Below are 25198 nucleotides of genomic sequence, written 5' to 3'. Positions count from 1 at the left end.
CATATGATAAAATTGAATTTGTATATTTATTTATTTAAATTGGTTTATTCTTCAAACACTAAAAAACTACTCAACCAAATCCAAGCAAATTTTGCATGTTGCGCAAGGGTACCCTAAGAATGGTTTATGTTGGTGTAGCATATCTAGGGAAGGAGATCAAGGTTGCGGGAAGACCCCAAATCTCTCTATGTAAATATGTATCATACAGCACCACCCTGTGGTATCCGGTATTACAAATCATCATAATCTCGTAAAAAGAAAGTTTAAATAACTGATAATATGCATTATTGTGATGTTGACATTTGAGTGAGAATAATTCTACATTTTCCAATACAGAACTTCGCAGCAAAGCGGAAGTGATTTTTGCTCATACTAAAAATGTCTCGGACCTATAATTATATAAATACAAGTTGCGTGATTGTGTCTGAAAGGGGTAAAAATTGTAACCGCATCACGTATAATGCTGAATGATATCTCATTTAAGACCTCTTGGGTCCGGACGATGCATGCGGAGGTCGAAAAATATTGATATTCATGCAATTTCGAGTAATGTGAATTTTTGTGGCTCGGTTGCACACTCAAGCGGTGTATAGGCTCAGAGTTGCTGGTTCACACACCTACCGGAAGTAAAGACACAATATAACCACAAACTACTCTGTGAATTCCGCGTGATTTACTTCACCGATAAACCATAGCAGTCTTAACAGTTATTAGCTGTTATGCGGTCAAAGGATATTCCTCGCAACCTCCCGAAATATTCCACAATCTATTGGGAATGAATTCCCTTCCAATGGCCTGGTGGAACCGGGTTATCTGCTAGTGATATGATAAAGCCTAGCTTTGTCTTGCCTATGATGGCTGAGACCAAGGGAGAGCAAGCGTAGTTTGTACGATGATGCATTTTTGACTTTCACACCAAAGTGCATGTGTAAGTTGTTCGTCGTTTACTATACTAGGGCATTGCCCGTACTATATCTATATCTAAAATTATATCCCCCCCCTCTATTTACATGAAATGGTTTGGTCCAAAGCGAACGGCTTGCGAGTACGGTGACAATCCCCCCCCTCTATTTACATGAAATGGTTTGGTCCAAAGCGAACGGCTTCCGGAGTTTGGTAAAGAAATCGCCATCGCGTGCACAAACGCGCAGGAAAGCGAATGAATCGCAAATTCGGTTTTATTAGTTTTAAAACATAGTTTAACGCCAACATAGTTTGCAAACGTGAAATAAATGAATACGCTCTCAAATGTGCCATCCGAGGCAGAGTGTGTCCTCCACGTTCGGCACACGCGATCGTTCGCTGCTCTCTGATTGGTTGAATCGTTTTTTGGACATAGCTCGGTAAGTAATTGTCCGATTAATATGAAACCTTGAAAAGGCACATCCTCGGGTCCCCAGCAATATACCTGGCAAGTTAAAAGTATATCGGACCCGTGGTTGTCGAGAAACAGCGGTCACAGACAAACAGACGTACAAACGTACAGACGTACAGAGATTACTGGAATTATAGATAGATGTCGCTTGAATTACATCCATGTCATTTGGGAATTATGTTGGCTTAACAGTCCTCATTCCCACCCCGGTGTGATTTACCAACATCATGGTGTCGCGACCATGATACATTTGGCTACCTGTTCAGATTTATGGTGTCTTACCTGTACTTAAAGGTGTGTATTGTAAAGATAATTCAGTTGACATTTTGTTTGGTAACAGAGACGTAAAAACAGGGAATTCATTTCAAACCACCTTTAGGGGTGGCACAGAAACAGAGGGAACAGTAAAATCAACATTTAAAATTTGTCTTTTAAATAGAATGTGCAATTATTGATTTCCGCACACCCCATCCCCACCCATACAAGAACCCCGTCTCCCCCATTTTACATCCTAGTACATTTGTAACATCTTGGCAAAGGCTTGCCAGTGTGCCTCTCCCTGTGTTGTAACAGTGGCTGGTTGGTGCAGCCGAGATGGCTTGAGCCAAACAGGATTCCACCTTTCACAGCGCTGTTCTGCAAAGCACCAAATTTGGTCAAAGAAATTGCACAAATACCGTTCAGCTGTTTCAGTCGACCCTTTGATAGACACAAGGCGCACAGCTTCTCTCTCCGCCGCACCTCGTCTTCTGGGTCCCGCGGTGCTCGCCCGCAGAGATAGCATCATGCTATCTTCCTGTTTGTTTCTACCGGTGTCTTAACCTTACACTGACAAAGATTTAATCCCAGGGCATAAGCGAGACCTGATTTGTGTGAATTCAGTTAGGAGAGGAGAGGAGGGGAGCTTGGAAGTTGGGCTGGGTGGTGCGCCCCTCAAACTGGATTATTTTGGTTGTTGTTGGCGTGATGCTTTTGGACGACTTCAGCGCAGGGCCAGGTGTAGTTGGGTCAATTAGGCCATTCCGTGATTGTTACATGTTAAGGGAGGTTGTTATTTATTTTCTGTGGGTCTGTTTTTGATGCACGGCCGAACACGCCATGTCACTGTCAAACATAAGGATGTCTGCAAACAATTAAGTCTTCATATTTGTCATAGTTTGGCAACTTCTGGACTTTTGTTCTTTTCGCAAAACGCACGCCTTGAATGTGAATAAGCAGACCTTTTGATTCATTTTATTTTTGTTTCAAGTTAAGTATTAGGCTTGTTGGGGCCTACTACAACATTTTAATGGAACTGAGAGTGTAGGGTTGCTTCTACTCCAAAAACAGTGCAACTGCTGGAGTCTCGAGGTTTGAGGCAGTTATATTGACCTTCTTGAAAGTTGAGAAACCTTCAAAATGGCGTGGGTCTTCTGAAGGCATCATAGATGAAGGCTGGGCCTCCTCGTCGCCTTTACTTGTTTTCTTGATACTGGATTGACAAATAAGTTTCTTTTAGAATTTCCTTGCTGGATTGTTGTATGCCAACGTAAGGTCAGCCAGGAGTGGATTTGATCAACCGCTCATGTTTCTAGGTTATTTGAGTCCTTTTCATGGTGACCCCTGTATGAACCAAATATTATCTCGGAATGTCGTCAGGATGGTTTTACCAAAATCTTTTAAAATTGTCATCTCATGATTTGAGGAATGTAATGCTAATCCCTCCAAGTGCTCAAAAGCACAAAAAGCGATGCACTGTATATAAATGTTGAACATGATGTACAGAGAGGAAGTAGATTAATTACATTCCAGCATAACCGGCAGGAAGCTTTCGTCAGCATTGTATAATAAATAGGAAGCCATTAGCTTTGCTGACATCCACACGATCAGTAAAAGGGCTGATGGAGGTGATTTCTGGCACGTTCTGTTCTGCATCCGACATGTTCTGACATCCGCTTTGGACGTGGTGAGTCCTGAACATCACGTGAAGCTGAACTTCTGGGACAAGCCTTATGGAAAAGAAAACTGAAAATAGTTTATTTGTAAAAGTTTGAACACGTAACGATTTATAAAAGGAAAACAAATGGATATTCTGAGACCGACTATTTTTGGGGAAATACCATTTTTGGTAATTTATTTACACAGTACATGTTGTTGTTTTGTACGAAGCCTGTGGCTGCTGGTTGCATCATTTTCTGGAAGTGCAGCTGATGCAATGCCCCTGTTACCAGTAAGCTGGTATTCATTTTCCTGACTTCTGAAGGACGACAGGTTGAGCCAATCCACCTGGTGTTATGTGCCATTGCACGGTAGGGGCTCGAACCCAAGACCATTGGACCTTAAGCCGGCCATCTTAACCGTTAAGCCAACACCAGGCTTTACACAGTACATTATAATCTGGCAAATCAGAAATGAAATACAAAGCCACTTTGTTTTTGGCACTTTCTAGCTTCTATTTCTCGTAAATCAGGCTCCATTAACTCCAACATGGAGGCGTCTCTTTTTTTTTTTTAAAGTTGTCTAAGATTTATGTATGGAGAAGCTTGTTCACAGATCACATGTTGATTCACAGATCTCTCGTCGCAGGACCAGTTTGGTGGTCCCTTCTCACTCTGCTCCCATTGTCTAAGAGCTCCCTTTGTTCCCTTTGCTCTCGCTCAGCCCCCCGACCCACCCCAGCAACCACAGGAGGCACACGTTCTTACAGGAACCTCCTCCCGCTTCAACTTCCAAAATCCCAGCTGACTGCACACCTTGCTTCTCCTGTTTGGTTTTGTTCCTTGCTTCTCCTGTTTCTGGAACTGCTTTCCTGGGGCTGTTCTATCACACTCCTCCATCTCGGGTCACAAGCAGGTGGTACACCGCCATGTCATGTCAACCGCTATCCTTACGTACAATTCTTTTTACCTTCATTGACTCTGCCTAGTCCATCCCTCTTACTTTGCATGTGGCTTCTGCTTCTGCTGCTGCTCTCTCTCTCTCTCTCTCGCGCCCCCTGCTGGTCGTTTGCATGCTGGTTGTACTGTCATGGCGTCTGCTTGTGGAGGCCTGTGAGTGCTCTGTGTTGTTGCTCCATTCCCCCCCCCCCCCCCCGTTTTCCCCCCTCTGTGTCCTTGTACCTGTTCGTGGAGTCTTCCTGGTGATTCCCATATACGTTGAGACGGGAGAAAGAGCCGGAGAGCACAGGGTGATCGCTGGTAAGGGTTCGCCGTTTTTGGGCGTCGCCCGATCGGTGTTTGCTCCTTCATCTTAAACCTCTATTTCCTTTTTTTCCTTTCGTTTATCCTTCCTTCAGTTTGTTTTGTTGCCTCCCTTTTCCGAAGTTAGGGAAATCGGAGAGGTCTGATTGCTTCCCATTCCCGGAGTTCGGGTAGGGAAGATTGTATTATATATTCACCCTCCCCGAGTTGGGGAGGGGTTGTAAGTGCAGCTGTTCCAGCATGGCAGCTGCACTATCTCGATTTACGGCCTTTCAGAGCCTGACCCGTAAGCACGGGTTCTTTTGTGTACCTCCGGAACGTGAGGTTAATGTCGAGGACGTTGTCCTCGCAACCGGTCGTGTTGTCGGGATCGACAAGGTTGTTGCCGCTTCGCGGATGAACAAGCGGATCGTTATTTTTTTGTCCGACGTGGATTGTGTCCCACAAATTGTCGAACAGGGTTTGACAATCGATCCAGATTTATTTGTAATGATTTCCCCACTAGATAGCCCAGCGATAAAAGTCGTGATATCAAATTGCCCCCCATTTGTATCCGACGATGTACTAATTAAAGAGTTGTCCCGATACGGTACCATCGTGTCTCGTATCTCCATGATTCCCTTCGGGTCACGAAACAACGATTTAAGGCACGTGGTTTCATTCCGGCGGCAAGTGTTTATGATTTTAAAAAATTCCCAGAAGGATTTAAACCTTATAATAAAATTAAAACATCAACAGAACGAATATACAGTGTACGTGTCCACCAACGTTCTAAAATGTTTTGGCTGCGGACAATTTGGGCATGTTAAGCATGACTGCCCCCGAAAAGAGAATTCTCCACAAGTGCAACCTCCCCTCCGAACCGGGAATAAGCAACCCCCCCACCTTCCCACCACCGGTCCAAACCCTCCCACCACTGACCCAAGCCCTCCCACCACCGACCCAAGCCTTCCCACCACCGAACCAAACCTTCCCACCACCGAACCAAGCCCTCCCGCCGCTGAACCAAGCCCTCCCACCACCGACCCGAACCTTCCCACCATCGACCCAAGCCTTACCACCACTGATCCCAATCTGTCCACCACCGACCCAAGCCCTCTTACCACCAATCCAAACCCCCCCCCGCCGTACCCCCCTCCCCTCCCCTTGAAACAGGGGCCCCTCCCTCTACTGAAGGATCTAATTGCAGCCATCTCCTGTTAACTATAGATCTCACCCCCCAGGCGACATCGTCCAATCACAACTTGTTGCCTGCTATAACTGATCCTACCTCTCCCGCCGTGGTAGCCGATGGGATCCCCCTCCCGATGATCACGTCCTCCCTCCCCCCCCCTCCCCCCAAACCCTTGCAATCTCTTCCCACTAACCAGGACGAGTTTCAATTAGTCTGCCCAAAAGGAAAAAGACATCTGCAAACAACAGATGAAAACGGTCACCTCTTTAAAAAACCTACAACTGAAAACCGACAGCCCCTCCTCTCTGGCCTAGATTTGTCCCTCGTCACAGAAAATCGTTTCTCGGTATTGGAGGACATAGATGTGGATGAATCCTCGCCCTTGTCTACTGACCTAGAAACTGATATGGTTGAACCACAAAAATTAGTACCCCCCCCTCCCCCCCCCCCTCCCCTGAAGATGGCTCATTTCTCTCCCTCCCCGTCCCCCCCCTCTATGGACTATGCCCCATCCGATAACGTGGAGGGATATGATGACGGTGAGGAGATAAATGATGAAAACCAGTGTGACACACCATCTGAGCCATCTGATATAGATGACTCTGTTAGTGAATGTGGTAGCCTTAAGGAAGAAGAAATCCCTCCAATCCCTCCCTCCGAGATAAAAAGGTTTCTTAAGGACACATTCCGAAAAAGGAATGTTGTAATAGAAACCTTTTTTCCGGAGCTACCTGATTTTATACATTCCGCTAAACTGATGGTAAAACGGCCCCACGTTTTTAATTTCAATTCCTCCCAACGTCACCGTTTAAAGAAGTGGTTGCAAAAAGCTAAGAATGAACTGCTATCAAAAAATTGAGTGGTGGTCACTCCTCCTTATAGCTGTAATGAGTTTTTCCATTTGTAGCCTGAATATTAACGGAGGATGTAGCTCTGTCCGTAAAGTTCAAGTAAGGGATTTTTTATTACAGAAGAAAGTTGACATTGCCCTCTTACAAGAGACCCATGCCAACGACTGCTGTGTCGCAGAGTGGTGAAGGCTCTTCCCCGGCCTGTCCTTCTTTAGTAACGGTGACTCCCGCAAAGGCGGTGTCGCAATAATTCTTAGCCCCTCCTTTTCGCCTTCATCGCTTAAATTTGACGAAATACACAAGGGATCCCTAGCATCCCTAGAATTCCACTACTATGGAAAATTCTATACTATTTTTAATATCTATGCCCCAAGTACGCCTGTAGCTCGGCGAGTTTTTTTTAATGACCTTTTGGACACACCTAACGTCCCTCGACAGTCAAAACGCCCAAAAAAACCAAGACAATCATGTTTGTATTGGTGGAGATTTTAACTGCACCCTCCAACCCCAACTCGACAGGAACAGTGCAGAGCCCCATCCTGCCTCCACAATCCCTCTCACCAAATTTTTAAAACAAATGAATTTGACAGATATATGGCGGGTACAGCACCCATCAATCAGGCAATACACATGGTGTCGATACATTCAGGGTAATATTGTACTTGCTCGCTTGGACAAGTTTTATATTAATCCTCCACTTGAACGCCTCGTTCTGTCATCCAAAATTTGCCCATCAGGATTCTCGGACCACAGCGCAACATTTCTCAAAATTTCTGCCCCCTGCCCGAAACACAAGAGTGCTTTTTGGAAATTTAATAACAACTTACTTGATGATAGTACCTTTAAGGACATTTTTCCGGAAATTTGGAATATTCTGGTTGCCTCCCAAGGGAATTTCTCAAACCTCAGACAATGGTGGGATAATGCCAAAACGCACATCAGACTGTTCTGCCAACAATATCGTGCGTATGGTGTTCAAGAGGAAAGAAAAACCACAACCTTACTTGAAGATGAAATCCTGGAATTACAGGAACAGCTTCAGGGAACCGCAAGTGTGAGCTACCAGGGAATGAGGCAACAAATCCATGGAAAAACGGCCTTACTGAATTCCATATCCGAAAGGCGAGCACAAAATGCTTTATTGCGCCTGAAGATGAGGTACATACACGACCTTGATGCTCCAACCAAATTCTTCTTCAGCCTTAAAAGGGGGGCCTCTTCGTCAATGATTACACGCTTGCTCCATGATGGGGAACTCCTTTATGAAGATGGCAGAATCAGGGAATGTGCCCGGAAACATTTTAAACAACGGTTTATGCGGCATGACATTAACCAGGATGCAATATCGGAACTTGTTTCTAACCTTCCAACATTGACGGAGGATCAGAAGCAGCAGTTGGAGGATCCTCTTAGGTTACCTGAGCTCACCGCTGCCTTGAAGGCCTTGGAACCTGATAAAGCCCCTGGACTGGATGGGCTGACAAGTGAATTTTTCCAGTTTTTTTGGGACACCATTGGACCTCACCTACTGCGGGTATTGAATGAATGTTTAGAGGATGGACAACTGCCGTGGAGTTGCCGGAGAGCAGTCACCACCTTAATTCCTAAGAAAGCGGACACTCAACTTATAGAGAACTGGCGTCCTATTTCTGTTTTATGTACGGATTATAAAATTTTAGCCAAAGCCTTGTCTAATCGAATGAAACCTTTTATGAATGTACTAATAGGAGAACATCAATCCTTTTGTATTCCTGGACGTACTATTTTTAATAATATCTTTCTTATCCGTGATACCATTCGGTTTTGTAACAATTTTAATATGAATGTTGGTCTGTTTTTTATTGACCAAGGAAAAGCCTTTGACTGTATTGACCACATGTACCTTTTTAGAGTTTTAGAGAATTTTGGGTTTGGACCTATTTTTATCTCGTACGTTAAACTTTTGTATTGTAATATATCCAGTGTTCTTAAAATTAATCAAGTATTGTGTAGCCCCATTGCTGTACAACGGGGAGTACGGCAAGGTTGCCCGCTATCTGGACTTTTATACTCTCTTGCCATCGAACCTCTTCTGTTCCAATTACGTACGCACATTTCTGGCTTCACTGGATCAATTCTTACCACACCGTTAAAGTCTCTGCCTATGCAGATGATGTCTGTATTTATATAAAAAATAGTACTGACGTCACTGCGGTGGCTCAGGCACTAAAAACATATTGTCAGGCTTGTTCAGGCCAGGTAAACTGGAAGAAGAGTGAAGCCTTTTGGATAGGACCTGGAGATTGCCCGCCAATTGTCCTACCAGGAGGAGTGAACTGGCAGAAAAGTGGCATTAAATACCTCGGTATTTTCCTCGGAGACAACACCTTTGAGCAGCAGAACTGGGTGGGATTACCAGACAAGGTAATGGCAAAACTGGCCCGCTGGAAAGGACTTCTTTTCCAACTTTCGTACCGCGGAAGAACTCTCGTCATTAACAATCTTGTCGCCTCTATGCTATGGCATAAGATGATATGCCTACAACCGCCTGGGAGCCTTCTTATTACACTGCAAAAGAGCATTGTCGACTTTTTCTGGAGCGGGAAACACTGGCTCCAACCCCCCGTGGCATACTTGCCACTCGCTGAAGGTGGCCAAGGTCTTATTGATATCCGCAGCCGGATTATGGTCTTCCGGCTTCATATCGTGCGCCAACTTGTATATGGAGATGAAGCCCTACTCTGGAGGCCTCTGGCTAACTGCATATTACAGCTTACATGCAAGCTGGGTTACGACCGAGAACTTTTCTTGATGAACCCTCATCAAATCGATTCATCCTTGCTGCCCACCTTTTACCAAGGGGTGATGAACGCCTGGCAAGCCCTGTCCTTTTCCCGTGAAATGGCAACATACAACATGGAAATGTTGTTGAACGAGCCCCTATGCTACAACCCCTTCCTGGAAAACAGCTTGAATAATAGGGGACTCGTTCAACGTTTTGTTGATGCCAAGCTGCTGCGAGTGAAAGACCTCATGACAGAGTCTGGGAGCTGCCGGCTGAGTGCTGCCGCTGTGGCACAAAAAACCGGAATAAAATCTGTCAGGATCATCTCTCGGTTCCTTCAAGGGATATCCACAACGTATCGTAATACCTGCGAGGAACTTGGCCCTTCCCCCGAGGAAACAGCGGGAGACTTCCCCAAACTCCTAGTCTTCAGCCCGCCACTTAATCTGTCCCCTGGCCTGAACAGCCCTGATGATACTGCATTATCCCTTCCCGCCTTTCCAAAGAAAACTCTGTACAACGCGTACGTTAAAATTTTATACGCAAAAACATTTTCTGAGCACCCGAGGCTTCGATGGCGGGATGTTTTACGCCCAATACCACCCAATTGCCCCAATTGGCGAAGTTTTTATCTCTTGCCTACTCCAAAGTATGTTGGAGATATTCAATGGAAACTTGTACACTGGATTTTACCTTATAATGTTTTACTGAACCGGTTTTCTACTGCTAACTCTAATCTATGCCCTTTCTGTGCATCCATTGAAACCCTACCGCATATATACCTTGAGTGTGAACGATTGCAACCTCTTTTTACATTCCTTCAGGAACGCTTTGTGAAGCTTGGTTCCCTCTTCAATCACAATGTTTTTATTTATGGTGTTTTAGGACCGTCTTCCCTTAGGAATGTGGTTTTAATGAATTTTTTAATTGGCCAGGCCAAGTTTGCAATTTATAAATCCAGGAAGAAAAAAATGGGAAACGCTTCTGACTCGTCATGTGATGTACTGCTCACCTTTAAGGCTCTTGTAAATGCAGGACTAAAGCTAGAGTACCGGTTTTTAAAAATGAACAAGAATTTAACATGTTTTAAAGAAAAGTGGGTTTTTAATGATGTCATATGCACACTTGATGATGACGATTTGAAAATAACCTTTCCTTGAGACCATTTTATTGTGTTTTGTTTCTTTGTGACTGAACACAACTGATTTTTTGTACTCTTGTAATAAAAGGAAGAAACAGTCAGTCTCTCTCTCTCTCTCTCTCTCTCTCTCTCTCTCTCGCGCCCCCTGCTGGCCGTTAGCTGCTGGGCGTGGCAAGATGGCAGCCGTGCATGTGTGGTGAGGTGTGAGCTGCTCCAACCTTTGATCTTTCTACCCCCCCCCCCCCCCCCCTTGCTCGTTGTCTTTCTTAATTTCTGTTCTTCCACTTTTCTTCTTATCCTCACATTTGCCTACTCTCTGTCTGCCCCCACCACCCCAGTTCAACAACCCGCTGCTGCAACTCCTCATCCTACCCGTTCTATCCTACCCGTTCTACCCTCCCTCTGCCCGCTCCCCCCCCCCCACACCCCTCCCTTCCCCCCCCCCCCCACATCCCCCCTTTCCCCCCTAGTACATCCCTCGCATGTGTTGCTGTCTCGATTCTTTTTCTTTCTCTTCCAGCTTTTTCTACTTTTTTCCTCTGAGATACAGAGAGAGAGAGAGAGCCCACACCTTTCGGTGAGGTCGACGGGTGAGTCGTATTCCTATCGACACTCTAAGGAGTTGCGATGGGTTTTCGCCCCTTTCCTCATTAAGAGGTGTGTTTTACCGCGTTCGTTTTCTCGTGCTGGTACATGCCGAGTGGCGTTTTCTTTGCGGTTTTTTTCCCCCTTGCTTTACAGAAAACTGTACCCGACCACTCCCCTTTTTCCCCCGACCCCTTCCTTTTCCCCCGACCCCAACTCGGCTTAGCCCGGGTAATTTGAATTAGTAAAATGTCGACACGTTCCCCGTATGCGGCTTTCGAAGCTCTCACACGGAAGCATGGCGTGGTGTGCGTTCCTCCTGATGAGGTTAGTGTGGAACACATTGTTATTGCTATTGGGAATATCATTGGAATGGAAAAGATCCGTGCAGCGTCACGGATGAATAAACGTATCGTTGTTTTTTTTAGCCGAGGAAAGCCTCGTGCATGAGGTTGTCGCGGCTGGTCTGTCCACAGACAATGGACATTTCGTCTTAGTTTCCCCACTCGATACCCCAGCTGTCAAAATACTCCTATCCAACGTCCCCCCGTTTGTAAAAAATGAGTCGCTGTTAGCGGAACTATCGCGCTATGGTACAGTCGTGTCCCAGATCAAGATGCTGCCGCTGGGCTGTCGGAGTGAACAGGCGAAGCACGTCATGTCTTTCCGACGCCAGGCATACATTGTACTTCCCACATCCAACGTGGACAAAGTATTAAACGTGGTAATTAAATTCCGTATAAAAGATCACGACTACCAAGTATATGCGTCAACCGAGACATTAAAATGCTTCACTTGTGGAAAGTTCGGACATTTAAAACGTTTCTGTCCCCGAACTGCACCCTCTGTGATCGAGCAGACAGGCTCTCTAGACAATACTGTGCCCCCTCTACCTCTCAACACTGACGGACAAACTACCCCAACTACTGTCCCAGACCCCCCACTACCTCCCAACACTGACGGACAAACTACCCCAACTACTGTCTCAGACCCCCCACTACCTCCCAACACTGACGGTCAAACTCCCCCAACTACTGTCTCGGATGACATCGCACCAAATTTAACGACCGCTGATAAAACGAACATGAACATCTGGGATGGGTTTACACTTGTTTCCTCATTAAGGAAGAGAAAAACACCCCAGGATTCAGTTACACCTCGTAACGAAAAGGTGGTAGTTTTTCAGTCAAACATTGCGGGAATGCCTCTGTCCGACCAAACTACTACCAGCAACCGGTACGAACTGCTCATGCATGAGAATGTAGATCCCCAGCCCTTACCTGAGACTTTCCCCCACAATGCAACGGAGGGGAATTACATCCCTCCTCAAGGGAAAATTAAAACTGTTCTGTGTCCTTCTGTGAATGATGCCGAAGTGCAACAAGACCCGATCGTAAAAATAGGAGGAAACGTGATAGCAGAAAACCTGATCGTACTTCCAGCGGCTCCAATTTCTGAGCACAATGAAAATATTCTAACCCCAGCAGTACCTGTGCTGGCGGTCTTACATAACATGCCTGAGCACATTGGTAAAACTGATGGAGAACATCAAACTGTCAAACCGGCGACGGTTTCCCCCGCACCCCTCCCACTACCCGAAGCTCCTTCAATTCCACTACCCCCTCCTGCTCCTATTAATATGGAGCAGGATGACACCTGCACAGCACAAGTTACCTCAGAGCCCCAAGAACCAGGAATTGAAAGTTTCCCAGACAGTGGTTCCGACATGTCAGATGAGGAATCTTACGAAATTGAGGAGTTCCCTACAACAAGCGAATCCAACGTCTTACCAGCCCAAATATTGAAATTCCTCAACCACACTTTTAGAAAGAGACACGTAGACATTAAAGATCACTTCTCTGACCTGCACGGGTTTATCGACACGGCAAGGAACATCATCCGCCGGCCTAGCGACCACCATTTCACAGAAGCCCAATGTAGCAGGCTGAAAAAGTACATTGTGAGAGCAAAAGATGAACAAAACAAATGAGATTTGGAAGCTTAAATATAAATGGTGGCGCGAGTCAGCTGCGCAAACTCCAAGTGGTGAACCTTGCACTACAGAAAACTTTAGACGTACTTTTCTTGCAGGAAACCCACACTACGCCAGCATCCCATGCAGAATGGAACCGGATGATGAAAACGACCAATTTTTTTAGTGATGCTAATTCCCGAACTGCGGGAGTGGCTTTTCTTTTGAATCCCCATTTCCATCCATCAAAACTTTCCTTTAAAAACATAATCCCGGGGCATCTAGCCTCCCTAGAATTTGTTATTAATAACACAAATTTTACTTTGTTGAACGTTTATGCCCCTTCAAATAGCACCGAGCGGCAACGCTTCTATGCTAGATTAGGGCCTTATATGAGGCAAATAGACCTGCACAGGTGTATTGTAATGGCAGGTGACTTTAACTGCACTCTACAACCAAACCTAGATAGGAACGGTGCGGAGCCCCATCCCGGACCAGCTAAATTATTAGCAGAGATAATAAGGGATTTTAAGCTTCAGGATCTTTGGCGGCAACAAAATCCCACGACGCATCAATTTACCTGGAGCAAGATCACAAACAACCAAGTATCCCTAGCTAGGCTCGACCGGATCTATATAAATTCACCATTTTTTAATCTCTCCCCTACCACTGGAATTTTGCCTTCTGGTTTTTCAGATCACCATTTAATTACTGTGAATTACCATTCACATCTGTCCTTGAATCGCCATTCTTTCTGGAAGCTTAATGTCACCATCTTAGAAAACCCCTCCTTTAGGGCTGCTTTCAAAGACGTATGGTCTGTTCTATTAAATCAAAAACACCAGTTTACAGATCAGCGTTTGTGGTGGGACAACATAAAGGCCCAATGTAGAGGATTTTGTCAACAATTTTGTTTCCTAAGAACACAAGAGGAACGTAGAACAAAGGCTACTTTAGAAAAGGAAATTCTACAAATTCAAACAAATTTAAAAACTCACTCTTCTCCCCAACAAGAACTGAGACTGAAAGAAAAGAAAGCTTTCCTTAATACAATAATTGAGAACCAAACCCAAGGGGCATTAAAAAGATTACGGTTTCAGCAGCTCAATCTTTTGGACACGCCAACCCGATACTTCTTTGATTTTGAATCGAAGGCTCCTCACCCCCAAATTACTGCTCTAAAACGCCCTGACAATTCTGTCATCACTCACCCTGAAGGAATCAAGAGGGAAGCTAGACTCTTTTTCTCCAACCTTTACAAAACAAAAGAAGTTGACCTAAATGGTGTCTCTCACTTATTTGACGGTGTTTCCACCTTAACCCCAGAGCAAAGGCAGAGCCTGGAGAAACCACTCACACTTGAGGAACTCTCCATCGCATTAAAGAGCCTTGGCAAAGGGAAATCACCTGGCATCGACGGTCTACCGTCAGAATTTTTCGAATCTTTCTGGGACCTAATTGGCCCTGAACTGCTATCAGTCTTCCAGGAAAGCCTCGAAAAGAAGGAACTCCCGCTGAGCTGCAGAAGAGCAGTACTTACCTTGCTTCCAAAGAAAGGCGACCCTTTACTCATCTCCCAGTGGAGGCCAATATCACTACTATGTACTGATTACAAGATCTTTTCCAAAGCTATTGCCTTACGTTTTTCACCCTTCCTAAAGAACATTGTAGACATGGACCAAACTTATTGTGTTCCTGGTCGTAATATCCATGACAGTATTTCTGTTATTCGCGATTTGATTGATGTTTGTGATATTCATCATGAAAGTGTTGGCCTTGTTTTCCTAGATCAGGAGAAGGCTTTTGATTACGTTTCGCATGAATACTTGTCTGAAGTCTTAAATCGATTTGGTTTTGGACCCTTTATTTTATCATGTATACATATGTGTTATTCAAACGTATCTGCCCTGCTAAACATAAATAATGAGCTTGTGCCCCCCTTTTGTATTAAAAGAGGTGTTAGGCAGGGCTGCCCACTGTCAGGTGCTTTGTACACCCTTTCCCTTGAACCCCTCTTAAACACGCTTCGAAAGTCTTTGACTGGTTTCACTGTGAGAGGTTTAAACCACACTATAAAGACTATTGCCTACGCTGATGATATATGTGTGTGTATCAAAAACTCTGATGATATTGCTAAGATGATGCATGCTTTAGCACTTTTTAACAGAGCCTCGTCAGCAAAAATCAATTGGAAAAAGACTGAGGCACTGTGGCTCGAATCCCTTTCCCACCCCCCATTCTCCCCACCCCCCCCCCCCCCTTCACCCCCGCTTCTCCCCACAAATATTGCTTGGAGAAGAGATGGGATCAAGTTTTTGGGAGTTTTTCTAGGTCCTGGAGATTTCATCAGGCATAACTGGGAAGGTTTGCCTGAACGCATTGAACTGCTTTTAATAAAATGGAAAGGCCTACTCCGCCAATTGTCTTACCGTGGCAGAGTATTGGTCATAAACAACCTGGTTACCTCCATTCTGTGGCACAAGGTCTTGGCTCTGCAACCACCTGCTGGGTTAATCGACGGAATACAGAAGAGCGTCACTCATTTCTTCTGGTCTGGAATGCATTGGCTACGACCGGAAAGATTAAACTTGCCGATACCTGAGGGTGGTCAAGGACTTGTCAATGTAAAATGCCGAATCATGGCTTTTCGTCTACGTACGATATGGTCCATTTTGCACGAGCCTGTTGTGCTTTGGAGGCAACTTGCATGCTGCATTTTGGGTCGGTTTGAGAATTTCGGTCATGCTAAGGAGCTTTTCCTAATGGACTTGACAATGTTTGATCTCTCTTCACTCCCCTCTTTCTACCGAAGTTTGTTAAATGCATGGCAAGCTCTCAAAAGCCATCGGGATCGTACTACGTACGAGAGATCCATGTTCTTCAACGAGCCACTGTTTTGCAACTCACTTTTTTTTTTCTTTTTTTTTTTTTTTTTTTTGTATACAAGATCGAGGCTCGTGAAAGAGCGAACATTAATCACACAGAAAGACAAACCGACACATAAAACATATAACATCGGGAGCGGTAGACAAGATGGGGAGAGAGGGGGAAGGACACAAACACAACATTTGAGAGCAGGGACCGAGAGACATGGAGACATCGAGAGATCTGAGAGAGGGCGAGGGCTTTGGGGGGGGGGGGGGCATGGGAAGGGGGCGGTGGGAGAGGTATAAAACATATGGACACTGCCAGGACTTCCAGGAAAGAAGTTGGAATTTCAAACAAGGTGGATCTGGGGTGAATTAGCGGGGGTAGAAAAGATCAAGGTTTTGGATGGGGGAAGATAAGAGATGGTGGTGAACAGCTGTTTTAAAGACCTGGAGGGAGGAGTGGGATTGAAGGGAGTGAGGGAGTTTGTTCCAGAGGCGGGAGAAAAGAGGAATGAAAGAGTGAAGGTGAGCAGAGAGCCGAGATTTCGGCAGTTTAACCATCAGAGGGTTGCTGGCAGATCTTGTGCGACCTGTAGGAATATTTGGGGGACAGAGCACAGAGAGAGCTGGGGGTGCAAGGCCGGAGAGGAGTCGGTAGAAGACAGAAAGACCACCTACCTGCCTGCGGTGAGTGAGTGAAAGGCCCTCAGAGATAGCTTCATCGCGGGAGATTCCAATAATTCTGAAAGCTTTGGTTTCAACAGCGTGAAGCCGAGCTAGGTGTGAGGCAGGAGCACCGGCCCATAGGGGAGAACAGTATTCCATTGAGCTGCGGATGAAAGCCTTGTATGTGGTGAGGAGCTCAGGTGTGCCGAGGAAGCACTTCGCACGACGGAGGATGCCCAGTCGGCGACTGGCTTTGGAGGCCAGCTTGGAAATGTGGTTTTCCCAAGAAAGATCATGGCAGATAGTGAGACCCAAAATCTTGAGCGACAGAACTTCTTGGAGAGGATTGTTGAGAAAGTAGATGGGAGGGTTGTCCAGTCGATCTTTTCGGAGAGACATAGTAAGAGTGTGAGATTTGTCAGGATTGAAAGACATGTTCCACTTGTTTGACCAGTCTGTGATTTTGTCCAGGTCTGCAGAGAGTGAGGAGGCAGCAGACTGCCGATCTGAGGGAAGAGGAATGGAGCGGCAGAGAGTGGAGTCATCAGCAAAGAGATAGAGAGGATTTTCGAGAGAGTCAGAGAGATCATTGATGAAGACCAGAAAAAGCACGGGGCCCAGAACACTGCCTTGGGGAACTCCAGCCTGAACAGGAAGAGGAGATGAGAGAAACCCATTCAGGGCCACACGTTGACGACGACTAGAGAGGAAGTCCGCCAGCCATGCGTGGAGATTTCCATGGATACCAAAGGAGGAGAGTTTGGTGAGCAGAGCGGGGTGCCAGACCATGTCGAAGGCACGTGATATGTCGAGGGAGACAGCTCTAATTTCCTGTTTGGCATTGAGGACCTCCATCCATTGTTGAGACAGCAGAAGCAGCATGTCCAGAGTAGAGTGACCTGGTCTGAAACCAAATTGATGATCAGAGATCAAGCCATTGGAGAAGAGGAAAGATTTCATATCCGAAGCAATGATGGATTCCATGACTTTGCTGATAATTGGGAGAAGGCTGATTGGTCTGTAGTTGCTAGGATCTGTTTTTGCACCTTTTTTGTGCAAAGCGGTGATGTTGGCTGATTTCCAAGCAGATGGCAGTTGACCTTGAGCAAAAGAGAGGGTGAAGAGAACAGAGAGAGGGTGAGATAGAGCAGCAGAGCAGGATTTTAGGACCCGTGGGCTGATGCCGTCGGGTCCAGTTGCAGAATCAGAGTCGAGGGTTGACAGAAACTTTTCCACCTTGTCAGGAGGAAAGGACACGGAGTCCAGGAGCAGCAGGGTACGACTGGGTATGGTGGGTACAGAGAGGGATGGGTTGGGGACACAAGATTTAGAGGCAAACACAGAGTTGAGGCATTCAGCTTTTTCACGTGCGGAGTCAGCTGTGTAGCCGTTTGAGGTAAGGGAGGGGATGGAGGGGGAACAAACACCAGAAACGGATTTGACCAGACGCCACCAGGATTTGGAAGAGGGAGACAGATAAGAGAGTTCGGTCTTGAGAACGGAGAGATATTGTTTCCTGGCTCGCCTGAGGGTGGACACACACTTGTTTCGGGCTTTGTGAAAGGAAATGAGATTTCCTTCCGTTGGATTTGCTTTCCAGGAGACGAAGGCAAGTTGTTTCTGGGCAACAGCCTCACCACAAGATTCCGTGTACCATGGACGGGAGGAAGGGTATGACAACTGAAGACGAGATGGGATAAATCTGTGCATGAGAGAGAGCAATTTACTTTGGAAGAATTCCCAGGATGAGTTGATGTCAGAGGTGGTAGAGATGGGAGACCAGTCCAGATGATTGATGGCTGCTTGAAGACCGTGCCAGTTGGCCTGAGTGAAATGCCAGACTCGTCGACGCTGAGCAGGCTCCCTGAGGATGGTCAGAGAGATGTCCACTTTAACAAGGACATGATCAGATGATCCGATCGGAGCAGAAGAAGAGCAGCAGACATTTTCAGGGAAGTTAGTCATAACCAAGTCCAGAAGAGAAGATGTTCCGTTGACTGAGATCCGGGTCGGGAAATTGACAGATTGTGTCAGTCCCAGTGAGTCGCAGAAGTCCTTTGCTGAAGAGCCATGGCTGGTGAGAGAGGTACCCACACCCAGCCAACTGGCATGGTGACAATTGAAATCACCACATATGAGGAAGAGAGAGTTGGGATGAGTAGATAGAAGTTGGTCCATATCACTTTTTGAAGGTTTTGGAAGCAGCAGGGCCTTCATTCAAAAATTTGTGGCTGCATCAATAACCAAAGTGTGCCACCTTAGAGACAATGCAAATGACAAGTGGCTAAGTGTTGCTGCTATTGCCTTGGCGACTGGCGTCAGATCATCTCGCCAACTAGACAGATGTCTAAGGGTGGTGCTTCATGCCTACGGTACCTCCCAACCTTGGTTGGTTCGTCCTGTACCTCCCTCTGAGCCGAGCCTCTCTCCTTTCCCCAACCTTCTTTTGTCGGCCTCTGAAAACTTGGAGCCAATAAAATTTGGCCGTTCCTTTTCCTCTTCCAGTGGTAACCGCAAAACCTTATATTTCCAATGTTTAAAAGCTCTTTTCCCTTCCTTGTCTTCCCCAGCACCTTGTAAGTGGTCTGCAGTCCTGCCACACACTCCTCCTTTCTCCCCAAACTGGGGATGGTATTATAAAAATCCTGTGCCAAAACATGCTGGTGATCTCCAATGGAGAATCGCACATTGGATAATACCCACAAACTCTCTCATTCACCGCTTTTCACAAGCGACAAGTGATCAGTGTCCCTTTTGTGGACAGAGAGAAACCTTGGCCCATGCGTATATTCAATGCAGTCGTTTTAAACTCCTCTCTTTGTTTTCTTGAAAGTGCTATTTGCACGTCTTTCCATTGATTTCAATTTTCCAATGTTTATTTTAGGGACCAAGTGGCCCCTTAAACATCCAAGCAACAATTCTTGCAAACTTCTTTATCTCCAAGCAAAATTGGCAATTTACAAAACCAGAAAATCAAAGATAAAGAATGACTTGTACAGTACAGATACTGTAGCAATGCTCAGAGCTTTTGCGAGAGCCGGATAAAACTTGATTTTTACTGTTATTCGCTTTCCAGCCAACTTGAACTTTTTGAAAGAATGTGGTGTGCAAAGGATTTTTGTGAAATATCTGAGGGGTCATTTGGTGCTTTCTCTCTAGTCTTTATTAAATATCCTTCTGTGTTTTTTGGTAGCTTAACGGTTTGTTTGTTTTGACTTCCCCGATGGTAAAATTGCATGTAACTGATTTTGTTTATTTTGTTTTGACTGTAAAAAATCTTCATTTTATACTTTTGTAATAAAAGGACATAAAAAAGTCTCTCTCTCTCTCTCTCTCTCTCCCCCTCTCCCCCTCTCTCTCTCTCTCTCCCCCCTCTCTCTCTCCCTCTCCCTCTCCCTCTCTCTCTCCCTCCCTCTCTCTCTCCCTCTCCCTCTCTCTCTCCCCCCCTCTCTCTCTCCCCCCCTCTCTCTCCCACTTCTCTCTCCCCGCCTCTCTCCCCCCCTCTCTCTCTCTCTCTTCCTCTCCCTCTCCCCCCTCTCTCCCTCTCTCTCTCTCTCCCCCCTTCTCTCTCTCTCTCTGTCGCCCCCCCCCCTCTCTCCCTCCCCCCCTCTCTCTCCCTCCCCCCCTCTCTCTCCCTCTCTCTCTCTCTCTCCCCCCCCCCTCCCTCCCCCCCCTCTCTCCCCGCCCTCTCTCCCCCCCCCTCTCTCTCTCTCTCTTCCTCTCCCTCTCCCCCCTCTCTCCCTCTCTCTCTCTCTCCTCCCTTCTCTCTCTCTCTCCGTCTCTCTCCCTCTCTCTCCCTCCTCTCTCTCTCTCTCTCTCTCTCTGGCGCCCCCTGCTGCCGTTTGTATGCTGGTTGTACTGTCATGGCGTCTGCTTGTGGAGGCCTGTGAGTGCTCTGTGTTGTTGCTACATTCCCCACCCCCCCCCCCCGTTTCCCCCCCCCCCCCCCCAGTTTCCCCCTCTGTGTTCTTTGTGTTTGTTCGTGGAGTTTTCCTGGTGATTCCCATATACGTTGAGACGGGAAAGAGCCGGAGAGCACAGGGTGATCGCTGGTAAGGGTTCGCCGTTTTTGGCGTCGCCCGATCGGTGTTTGCTCCTTCATCTTAAACCTCTATTTTCCTTTTTTCCTTTCGTTTTTCTTTCCTTCAGTTTGTTTTGTTGCCTCCCTTTTCCGAAGTTAGGGGAATCGGAGAGGTCTGATTACTTCCCATTCCCGGAGTTCGGGTAGGGAAGATTTTATTATATATTCACCCTCCCCGAGTTGGGGAGGGGTTGTAAGTGCAGCTGTTCCAGCATGGCAGCTGCACTATCTCGATTTACGGCCTTTCAGAGCCTGACCCGTAAGCACGGGTTCTTTTGTGTACCTCCGGAACGTGAGGTTAGTGTCGAGGACGTTGTCCTCGCAACCGGTCGTGTTATCGGGATCGACAAGGTTGTTGCCGCTTCGCGGATGAACAAGCGGCTCGTTATTTTTTTGTCCGACGTGGATTGTGTCCCACAAATTGTCGAACAGGGTTTGACAATCGATCCAGATTTATTTGTTATGATTTCCCCACTAGATAGCCCAGCGATAAAAGTCGTGATATCCAATTGCCCCCCATTTGTATCCGACGATGTACTAATTAAAGAGTTGTCCCGATATGGTACCATCGTGTTTCGTATCTCCATGATTCCCTTCGGGTCACGAAACAACGATTTAAGGCACGTGGTTTCATTCCGGCGGCAAGTGTTTATGATTTTAAAAAATTCCCAGAAGGATTTAAACCTTATAATTAAATTAAAACATCAACAGAACGAATCTACAGTGTACGTGTCCACCAACGTTCTAAAATGTTTTGGTTGCGGACAATTTGGGCATGTTAAGCATGACTGCCCCTGAAAAGAGAATTCTCCACAAGTACAACTTCCCCTCCGAACCGGGAATAAGCAACCCCCCCACCTTCCCACTACCGATCCAAACCCTTCCACCACTGACCCAAACCCTTCCATAACCGACCCAAGCCCTCCCACCACCGAACCAAACCTTCCCACCACCGAACCAAGCCTTACCACCACTGATCCCAATCTGTCTACCACCGACCCAAGCCCTCCTACCACCGATCCAAACCCCCCCGCCGTACCCCCTTCCCCTCCCCTTGAAACAGGGGCCCCTCCCTCTACTGAAGGATCTAATTGCAGCCATCTCCTGTCAACGATAGACCTCACCCCCCAGGCGACATCGTCCAATCACAGCTTGTTGCCTGCCATAACTGATCCTATCTCTCTCGCCGTGGTAGCTGATGGAAATCCCCTCCCGATGATCACGTCCTCCCTCCCCCCAAACCCTTGCAATCTCTTCCCACAAACCAGGACGAGTTTCAATTAGTCTGCCCAAAAGGAAAAAGACATCTGCAAACAACAGATGAAAACGGTCATCTCTTTAAAAAACCTACAACTGAAAACCGACAGCCCCTCCTCTCTGCCCTAGATTTGTCCCTTGTCACAGAAAATCGTTTCTCGGTATTGGAGGACATAGATGTGGATGAATCCTCGCCCTTGCCTACTGACCTAGAAACTGATATGGTTGAACCGCAAAAATTAGTACCCGCCCCCTCCCCCCCCCCCCCCTCCCCTGAAGATGGCTCATTTCTCTCCCTCCCCATCCCCTCCCTCTATGGACTATGCCCCATCCGATAACGTGGAGGGATGTGATGACGGTGAGGAGATAAATGATGAAAACCAGTATGACACATCATCTGAGCCATCTGATATAGATGACTCTGTTAGTGAATGTGGTAGCCTTAAGGAAGAAGGAACCCCTCCAATCCCTCCCTCCGAGATAAAAAGGTTTCTTAAGAGCACATTCCGAAAAAGGAATGTTGTTATAGGAACCTTTTTTCCGGAGCTACCTGATTTTATACATTCCGCTGGATTGATGGTAAAACGGCCCCACGTTTTTAATTTCAATTCCTCCCAACGTCACCGTTTAAAGAAGTGGTTGCAAAAAGCTAAGAATGAACTGCTATCAAAAAATTGAGTGGTGGTCACTCCTCCTTGTAGCTGTAATGAGTTTTTCCATTTGAAGCTTGAATATTAACGGAGGATGTAGCTCTGTCCATAAAGTGCAAGTAAGGGATTTTTTATTACAGAAGAAAGTTGACATTGCCCTCTTACAAGAGACCCATGCCAACGACTGCTGTGTCGCAGAGTGGTGTAGGCTCTTCCCCGGCCTGTCCTTCTTTAGTAACGGTGACTCCCGCAAAGGCGGTGTCGCAATAATTCTTAGCCCCTCCTTTTCGCCTTCATGGCTTAAATTTGACGAAATACACAAGGGATCCCTAGCATCCCTAGAATTCCACTACTGTGGAAAATTCTATACTATTTTTAATATCTATGCCCCAAGTACGCCTGTAGCTCGGCGAGTTTTTTTTAATGACCTTGGGACGCACCTAACGTCCCTCGACAGCCAAAACGCCCTAAAAAACCAAGACAATCATGTTTGTATTGGTGGAGATTTTAATTGCACCCTCCAACCCCAACTAGACAGGAACAGTGCAGAGCCCCATCCTGCCTCCACAATCCCTCTCACCAAATTTTTAAAACAAATGAATTTGACAGATATATGGCGGGTACAGCACCCATCAATCAGGCAATACACATGGTGTCGATGCATTCAGGATAATATTGTACTTGCTCGCTTGGACAAGTTTTATATTAATCCTCCACTTGAACGCCTCGTTCTGTCATCCCAAATTTGCCCATCAGGATTCTCGGACCACAGCGCAACATTTCTCAAAATTTCTGCCCCCTGCCCGAAACACAAGAGTGCTTTTTGGAAATTTAATAACAACTTACTTGATGATAGTACCTTTAAGGACATTTTTCCGGAAATTTGGAATATTCTAGTTGCCTCCCAAGGGAATTTCTCAAACCTCAGACAATGGTGGGATAATGCCAAAACGCACATCAGACTGTTCTGCCAACAATATCGTGCGTATGGTGTTCAAGAGGAAAGAAAAACCACAACCTTACTTGAAGATGAAATCCTGGAATTACAGGAACAGCTTCAGGGAACTGCAAGTGTGAGCTACCAGGAAATGAGGCAACAAATTCATGGAAAAACGGCCTTACTGAATTCCATATCTGAAAGGCGAGCACAAAATGCTTTATTGCGCCTGAAGATGAGGTACATACACGACCTTGATGCTCCAACCAAATTCTTCTTCAGCCTTAAAAGGGGGCCTCTTCGTCAATGATTACACGCTTGCTCCATGATGGGGAACTCCTTTATGAAGATGGCAGAATCAGGGAATGTGCCTGGAAACATTTTAAACAACGGTTTATGCGGCATGACATTAACCAGGATGCAATATCGGAACTTGTTTCTAACCTTCCAACATTGGCGGAGGATCAGAAGCAGCAGTTGGAGGATCCTCTTAGGTTACCTGAGCTCACCGCTGCCTTGAAGGCCTTGGAACCTGATAAAGCCCCTGGACTGGATGGGCTGACGAGCGAATTTTTCCAGGTTTTTTGGGACGCCATTGGACCTCACCTACTGCGGGTATTGAATGAATGTTTAGAGGACGGACAACTGCCGTGGAGTTGCCGGAGAGCAGTCACCACCTTAATTCCTAAGAAAGCGGACACTCAACTTATAGAGAACTGGCGTCCTATTTCTGTTTTATGTACGGATTATAAAATTTTAGCCAAAGCCTTGTCTAATCGAATGAAACCTTTTATGAATGCACTAATAGGAGAACATCAATCCTTTTGTATTCCTGGACGTACTATTTTTAATAATATCGTTCTTATCCATGATACCATTCGGTTTTGTAACAATTTTAATATGAATGTTGGTCTGTTTTTCATTGACCAAGGAAAAGCCTTTGACTGTATTGACCACATGTACCTTTTTAGAGTTTTAGAGAATTTTGGGTTTGGACCTATTTTTATCTCGTACGTTAAACTTTTGTATTGTAATATATCCAGTGTTCTTAAAATTAATCAAGTATTGTGTAGCTCCATTGCTGTACAACGGGGAGTACGGCAAGGTTGCCCGCTATCTGGACTTTTATACTCTCTTGCCATCGAACCTCTTCTGCTCCAATTACGTACGCACATTTCTGGCTTCACTGGATCAATTCTTACCACACCGCTAAAAGTCTCTGCCTATGCAGATGATGTCTGTATTTATATAAAAAATAGTGCTGACGTCACTGCGGTGGCTCAGGCACTAAAGACATATTGTCAGGCTTGTTCAGGCCAGGTAAACTGGAAGAAGAGTGAAGCCCTTTGGATAGGACCTGGAGATTGCCTGCCAATTGTCCTACCAGGAGGAGTGAACTGGCAGAAAAGTGGCATTAAATACCTCGGTATTTTCCTAGGAGACAACACCTTTGAGCAGCAGAACTGGGTGGGATTACCGGACAAGGTAATGGCAAAACTGGCCCACTGGAAAGGACTTCTTTCTCAACTTTCATACCGCGGAAAAACTCTCGTCATTAACAATCTTGTCGCCTCTATGCTATGGCATAAGATGATATGCCTACAACCGCCCGGGAGCCTTCTTATTACACTGCAAAAGAGCATTGTCGACTTTTTCTGGAGCGGGAAACACTGGCTCCAACCCCCCGTGGCATACT

The 25198-nt window shown here is 46.1% G+C and overlaps 1 protein-coding gene across 7 annotated transcripts in view; it reads left to right on the top strand.

Moving 5' to 3' along the window:
* The window catches only part of FILIP1 (filamin A interacting protein 1), a 277856-nt gene that overhangs the window by 74607 nt on the left and 178051 nt on the right, over positions 1-25198 (top strand). The window contains exon 1 of one of the 7 annotated variants that reach the window (XM_068136278.2): positions 20457-20463. The exons of the other annotated variants lie outside the window; for them this stretch is intronic. The gene's annotated coding sequence lies outside the window, so the exon portion shown is untranslated. Of the gene's footprint in view, positions 1-20456; positions 20464-25198 lie in introns of those variants that run through there. 7 annotated transcript variants of the gene reach the window in all.

This window comes from Myxine glutinosa, chromosome 14, assembly GCF_964187855.1.
Source record: "Myxine glutinosa chromosome 14, kmMyxGlut1.1, whole genome shotgun sequence".
NCBI lineage: Eukaryota > Metazoa > Chordata > Myxini > Myxiniformes > Myxinidae > Myxine > Myxine glutinosa.
Note: the sequence above shows the minus strand (reverse complement) of the source record. Positions and strands in the feature narration are given on the sequence as shown.